At 32.7% G+C, this 7,513-nt stretch overlaps 1 long non-coding RNA gene across 1 annotated transcript; it reads left to right on the top strand.

Annotated features, from left to right (window-relative positions):
• Positions 1–2,141: 2,141 nt before the first annotated feature.
• On the top strand, positions 2,142–3,033 carry LOC134234557 (uncharacterized). Its single transcript, XR_009985201.1, has 3 exons — positions 2,142–2,197; positions 2,286–2,432; positions 2,822–3,033. It is a non-coding gene; the product is annotated as an uncharacterized LOC134234557 (long non-coding RNA).
• Positions 3,034–7,513: the final 4,480 nt, after the last annotated feature.

The following is a 7,513-nucleotide window of genomic DNA, read 5'->3' as shown; positions in this document are numbered from 1 at the left end:
CTTAAGCAATTGTTTTATTAATCTGTTATCAAATGTGTGAAATTGTCTTAAAGGTGAACTATGCACATGTCATATCATTTATGCCACCTCACATTTGTGATTTTTAAAGTGTTATTGCTGGCATTATTTTTGTGATTGCGAATGATTATATCTTAACACTTATTCTTCGGACATTCAGAAATAAAGACGTAAACTTTAATCGTCTCCTGTCCTATTTTCAGGTCATTACATCAACAAACAAAAATATCACCAAAAACTCGGTGATAAATATTAATTGAGCGGGGGTCATTTTCCGATGTTGAAAAATGACCATTTTGCCCTTAGAAAAAAATCCATCAACCTAAAAATTTGCATACCCCTAATGAAGAAAAATCTAAATGAAATTATTTGAGACTTTCACTCAATTACATGTAGCTCCTATTGACTGTGGGGCGATACCTGTAATTTTAGTAAGCTATTGCATCTTTTTATTAGGTCAATAAATATTAGATTACTCTTCCCTATGCATAAAAATTGCTAAGCACAGAATCCAAGTTACTAGGTTCAAATAATTCAAAATCGGGAGAGAGGTGCTTCCCCTTGAAAAGTTTCTTAGGATTTTGTGGTTATTTTATCGCCCTCTGTGTGTTTTTGTGTATTTATTTTTCGAAAAATATGTGTACGTTTCAACTAATTTTGATAAGTTACTAAACTGTTATTGGGAATACATATAACATTGTAATGTACTGAAAACTGTCATTAACGTTATTTCCTTATATTAATATACTTACAAGTACATATAATTATGTATATACGGAAATACAAGTTTAATCCCAAATTGACTTTAAATTGGAATTTCTTGATTTACTTTGTTACAGTTTAAAGAATGTCTAAATCAATTGGGATATTTTTCTGGTTTATTATGTTTGATACTTTTAAATACCAGGTTATAGATGGAATGTGTCATGATAAGTAAGTAGTCGTTATCATGAATAAATATAAGCAAGGTTAATGCAACTATAAATTAAAACTGAGTTTACATGTAACAAACATGTATGCAACTATTTCTTTTGCACCAGCAGTATTCTGTGTTATAAACTGAAAACCTTTGAAATCCAATGCATTAAGTGTGATAACAAATTAAGTTTCTCGGACGTAAACAATGTATGATGGACTAAACACCTCTTCTGATCACCTTTATGTGTGCTCTTTGGGAAAAAGAATACATGTAAAAGTATTTTGATTTAAAATGTTTGTTATTTTTTAACATTACAATAACAACAGTAATTTTAATATATTTTTTTAGGCATAGTATTTAGTTTTAATGTTTAGTATATGATATATCAAAACATCATGCGAGGGAAATAATGTTTAATAATATCCACAATTCGTTAAAAATCTTACTTTGTTGCCAACAGAGCATAAACTTTGTAATTTATGATATTTGGTCCGTCTTTGGAAGGTAGTTTCTTAAAAACACGACTGCAATTGACCTAAACAATTAAAAAAAATAACTATTTCAGGGGAAAGATTTTACCTAAAATACTGAGGTCACGTGTTAAGTTCTGGTACGATAAAGAATCCCTACCGCTCAATGTCACTGAGTGCGATGTATAGGTATTAATTAGAAGATATTAACCATTATACACTTAATTATTGTTTTGGCTTTTTATTTATTAATTTTAAAACATCTCTATATGAGTAAAAAATATCTTATTTGGAACGTAAAATAACATACAATCAATCAATCTTAAACAACTGCTGATAGCAATCAATGGATTTTAAAAACATTTTCTGATATTAATTTAAATGAGGAAGACTATCACCAAATCAGAACGCAACAAACTGTAAATATATCATATCAAGCGTGTACGTACGATATTATGCGGAAAATTATTTTTGAACAAGTTATCGAAGATTGGAGTTAGTGCATTTACCTAAATTTCTATTTTTATCCACATGTGCTAGGAATTTAGCGTTGCAATTGAAATAGCGGAAGTTCCTTTCTGCAAACGGCGCTAAAAAGAATACACAGCCAAACGAAATACATTTGCATTATATTTATGAAAATTAAAACATTCCCTTCATGGCCTTATCACCTTTTATATACAAAGGCACAATTATTGTTTTACAATTAAAATGTACCATATGTTCTTTTTCAGTCCTAACAAATGCTGCGTTGGCACTGTTTGGAATGAAAGGCTGAAAAAATGCATCGGTAAATTAATCAATTTTTACTTTCCTTTTAATTAATCTAAAACAATTTTTGATTCGGATATCTTTAATTCCATTGCTTTTTTTAACAGAATGCGAGATCGGACACATAGGCATTTTTTGCGAAGTACCTTGTGAATATCCATACTATGGAATAAGATGTTTGAACATGTGTAACTGCACCGTAGAGTTCTGTAATATTTCAACAGGGTGCTTGCAAACAATAAGAGAGAGTGATGGTGAGATTTTAAAAAAAAATTCAAAATTTCAACATAATAAATAAAATCTTTAATTTGCAATTCTTTTTGTAATTATAATATTTTTGTAATCCAACTTTAAATGTAAGAAATAGTTTTCGTAATTTCAAGATGAAAATTATAATTTATTGTATGTCATTTAAGTTACTTTTTTGATTATAACAGCTGATGTATGATTACTCCTACCTTTAAATATTTTGCTATTTAGTTTGTAGTCTTGGAATGCAACATCTACAAATTTTTTTTTTTTTCCTGATTTGTTACAAGTCTACTTTTTTCTTCTAAATGTAAATAACTATTTTTGCCAAACAGAACAATGGGAAAGTAACCTGAAGGTTTATATTTTCTTTTTTCTATTTTGTCTGTTCCAGTGTCATTGGAAGAAAACAATAAGATCGCTACAGCATATTCTTCTAAAAATAGTAAGATGACACCTCGACAGACAATACAAAGATATTCTACATTGAATTTTTCATCAACCTATCTCCCCAATGTGAGACAATTCCAAAGAAGAAGATTGAATGTTCTGCAAACATGTTTAGTAGTTTTTGGAGTGCTACTTTGCATTACTGTTATCGCATTAGGGTCCTTTATATTTCGCAAAAAATTTCCAAGATATCAAGCAAATTGCAAAGAAAATACAGTTTATAGCGAAATCAGAGAAGTAGAAAAAACAACAGTTGCGGTCTAGTACATGTACAAGTCATGCTACTATAACGTTTTTACAAAGTACAAATAATTATCTATTTTGTTCGCTGAGGTTTCCTTCCTAAGAATCACGTTTATGATATAAAATCAAAACAAACGTAGATAGCAATGACAACAACTGACTTGAATTAACTACATATATTTTTTTCCTTGGTCCTATCTGGATAATGATTAGTAAACTAAAGAACAACGAGCTGTTACGAAAGAATCACTTACAATCAACCAAAATAATCAAATGTAAAATATATCTATGTAACTGCAAACTCAGTGGTAAAGCGAACGATTCTGTTATTTCCCGACACAGTCTGAAATTACCCTAAAACACACCCTAAAAATCATAAAGTCCAGATACATCTTAAGACACACAAACACATGCTAAAGTCACCAAGACCCCATAGCTTTTAACAGGACCCTATTACCGTTGGTAAGACCCAAGCTAAAGTCACCGAGACACCATAGCTAGTCACAAAGACACTAGGGAACTGGGTCACTTGGCTGAGTGGTCTAAATAACAATTATGTTGTTTCCCGACACACCCCGGGTACCCTTCCCAAGTCACCTAACTCCGACAAAGAGTTACACCAAAAGTAAGCGAAGATAGAATGACCCCTTATTTATACTATTTCCCCTTTGCTAAATTACTACTGATAAGTTAAAAATTCTGATCATTTGGTTCGCTAAAATATTAACTCTGATTGGCTACTTATAATATGATTGATTGGATGATTCAAAACCTATTTCAATCCACTTTGCTAATTCTGATTTATTGGATTACATATTGAAATAGAACACGAAAGAAAAATCACACAGTAAGGTTTAGTTTTAAATTATTATAAATGAAAGTTGTGTTGGGGAACATATATATTTTTTTCATACAAAATTTTCTTTAAAACAAGGCAGTTTTAAAGTATGGATGAACTGGACTACATCTCTTCATCAAGGAAAAAACTAGGCAAAATATCCATTTGGGGATATGCACGTATGTCAAACTATATGTTATAAATTATATCCGTTTTAAAATATCGCATTCATTCATAAAACATATGAACATTACAAACAATATTCAATACAAAAAGTACAGAAAACAGTAAAAAAAATGGAGCAGAGCAAACGCAGATCTCCAAAACATCAGAGACAGGATCAGGTACCATGGAGGAGTTAGCATCCCCTGCCATTTTATGAACAATGATATAGTATATATTTGTATATGCAGCATTATTTTTAAGTGCCTTGGTCAATAGATCCGGGGCGCATATTGTTTTTGTCCTGTCTTTCCCTTTGTTTGTTTATTTGTTTGCTTGTCTGCAAACTTTGCCATAACTTTTGAACCATGCAAGAGAAATACCTCATAATTTGTATGCATATCCCAGTAATAAATCTCTTTTAAATGACACCCCAACGGCAATGACCTTGACTCTGACTTATATGCTAAAAATAGCTTTCACTTTTCAACCATGAAATAAAGAGACTTCATATGTAGTATGCATATTCTACTTATTAAGTTCTAAACGATGATATAAATGTCAATGTCCTTCAAACTTTAAACTTTACCATAACTTTTGAACAATAAAATATAGAGACTTCATCTTTTGTTTGCGTACTTTACTCATTAAGCCCTTTCACATGACACCAATGTCAATTACCTTTCGCCCTTGACTGTGACCTATATGATAAAAATAGCTTTTTAACCTTAAACATAACTTTTGAAGCATGGGAGATAGAGACTTCATATTTGGTATGCATATTTCGCTAATTAAGTTCTTTCATATGATACCAAGGTCGATGACCCTGTGATCATGACTTTTCTGCTAAAAATAATATTTTTCGAACTTATTATGTGTTACTGTACCGCCCAAAATAGTTAAACATTGCAAATTCTTACGTAAACTAGGTGGTATACATTAAGCAAGAAACTACATGTAAATTGGGCCTACTCAGCCAGGGATTGGACTCTCGACTAATGTTTTAGCAGGAACAACGTCATCGTCTCAAGCCACGGTTCGGAGTCCGCAAATACTTCTCTCTCAAGCCACGGTTTGGAGTCCACATAAAGCTTTCTCCTATCCGTGGCTGCTTGATCACAAAAAGTGTCGTAATCTTGAATATTTACACCTCCCTATTTTGACGTCATATGCAGTCAGTGGCAATTTTTTTTCCATCGCAATTGAAATCAACAATTGACGTCAACAGTATACAAGATTTATTTCCTATTTTGCGATTGGATATTGAAAGGTTGCAATAAAGTTTATCATCCAACTATGCTTTACTCGCATTGGTCAATAATTTTTATAAGCTACGAAAGATTCTCTACTCGTTCAACCACAGCCAAAATGGGAGAGGATCGTACATTTTGCCCATGGTTTGCGACGATGGAACAACGTTTTAGGCATGCAGATAGAAAACCAAGACAGGTTAAGATAGTTAAAATTCAACAAACAGCTTTATCATCTGCATACGCAGTTGATCCAATACGCTAGAACATGATCCATATACACACAAAGAACATGGGCGTGTTTGGCGTGTAATCTGCAGGAATCGGTTGTACGAATAATTCATAGTTTAAATGCCAAGTCAAGCAGACAAAAGTTCTGCACATCAAGGAATGTTACTTTATAATAAAGTAGTTTTAGGAACTATCACTCTTCTAATATTATGTTATAACACATCTTATATAACCTTTATAACTTTATATAAGATTAAAAAGAGTAAATCAACGCATTTTAGATTTCAGCAGTTGGAAATAAGAGCGTTCAGAGAGAGAGAGAGAGAGAGAGAGAGAGAGAGAGAGAGAGAGAGAGAGAGAGAACTTTAAGAACAGCAAACGTATTAAATAATTTTAATTACATTTGAGTATCTGACAAATTACATTAAATATCAACATTAAGCGGATTCTTCTCTAGAATCTGTTTCTGCAACATCAGCTGCATCGCACAGTGAAGAGGTGAATATTTCAGTAGCAGCCTGGTAGCCCTTGTGTTGTGCGAACGCAAGGTACCACACTACCGCATATAAGTGCGCAACATCCGACTGTTCTTGAACCACCCTTGCACTCACAATACCACCCTGTCACATTTTCCTTGGAATACTCAATCCAGATATTGCATGATTTTCTTGACGTATGTCGTGATTATATACGTATATTAAGTAAGTCTGATTGCTCGAAAGAAAGATCAATTTTATAGTCACCCTCCCCCAAGTCTTCATCCAAATAATTTCGGGCTTGTTTAATTTGGTACCCCCCAAAAGTCAGCATACGCGATTCATCTTCATTTAACTTAGGAAATTCTGGTAATGCATTTTGTGCTTCCATATTAGTTCACTTTTTTTATTTTCTCTGAATTTTAAGTTTGGATATTTTCTGATGCTTTCTTGAACTCAGTTTTTTTCTATTTTCTAGGGCTGTTAGTCTCATTTTGCGAGCTAATTCGTCATCATTTTGATCGTTGCTTTTTAAAGGGGGCCTGTATTTATTCATTATTGCACACACGATTTGCAAGAAACCTTTTATATTAGGTATCTGGCTGTTAGGGATAACATTGTCTGGAAACTTTCATTTTTTAATTCTTTCATTTGCTGCCTCAACTACCCAGCGGACTTTTTTCACAATACGTGACATGTTAGCCTCTGCTGTGTTGTGTTGCTTAGAGGACTTTTGTAGGAAAGCGGGCATTTTTGTTTGATAACTAAGCTCAAGAAATTCAACGGTATCTCTAAATCCGCGATCTACAATTAATACGTCATTTTCTTTGAGGAAGTTCATTATGTTGTTCCTTTTTTTCATGATATGTTTAATTATGGAAGCATCATTATTTTTGCCATTGGACAAATAAGGATCCATTACATCAACAATATAGCCTGTTGTTGAGGTGATAATAAACGGTTTTACAATTGGTCTGTTCTTGTGCATTGAGTAGTTAAGGCGTTGAAAGGACAAGATACGATAAGACCAGTATTTGGCCCCCTATTTTCGGTGTATTTCAGAATGATCCAACAGTTTATCCATAAAAACCTGTAGTCACCCATGCCACAAAATGAGTGTTGGTTTTAAGATTTAGTATATACAGGGGTCACAGTGAGGTCAGGAAATAGGTCAATTTTCGAAATTTCTCATTTTTATGCAAATTTTCATTAATTTTACGGCACATTTTCTTTCGGAAAACATAGAGCACACGCTTGCCTATCTACCAAATCTATATATTTTATACACTGACATAAGATGCAGTTTATGTGTAAAAATCTCAGATAGGCAAGCTTGTGCTCTATGTTTTCCGAAAAGAAATGTATCCAAAATATGATTAAATTTCAATAGAATTGAGGAAATTCGGGAAAATGTCCTATTTCTGCACCCTCTGGTG

The sequence above is a fragment of the Saccostrea cucullata genome, unplaced genomic scaffold (genome assembly GCF_032062105.1).
Source record: "Saccostrea cucullata isolate Sc308-1 unplaced genomic scaffold, CSIRO_AGI_Scuc_v1 ctg4109, whole genome shotgun sequence".
NCBI lineage: Eukaryota > Metazoa > Mollusca > Bivalvia > Ostreida > Ostreidae > Saccostrea > Saccostrea cuccullata.
The sequence above is the reverse complement of the archived record's forward strand: the minus strand, read 5'-3'. Positions and strand labels throughout refer to the sequence as shown.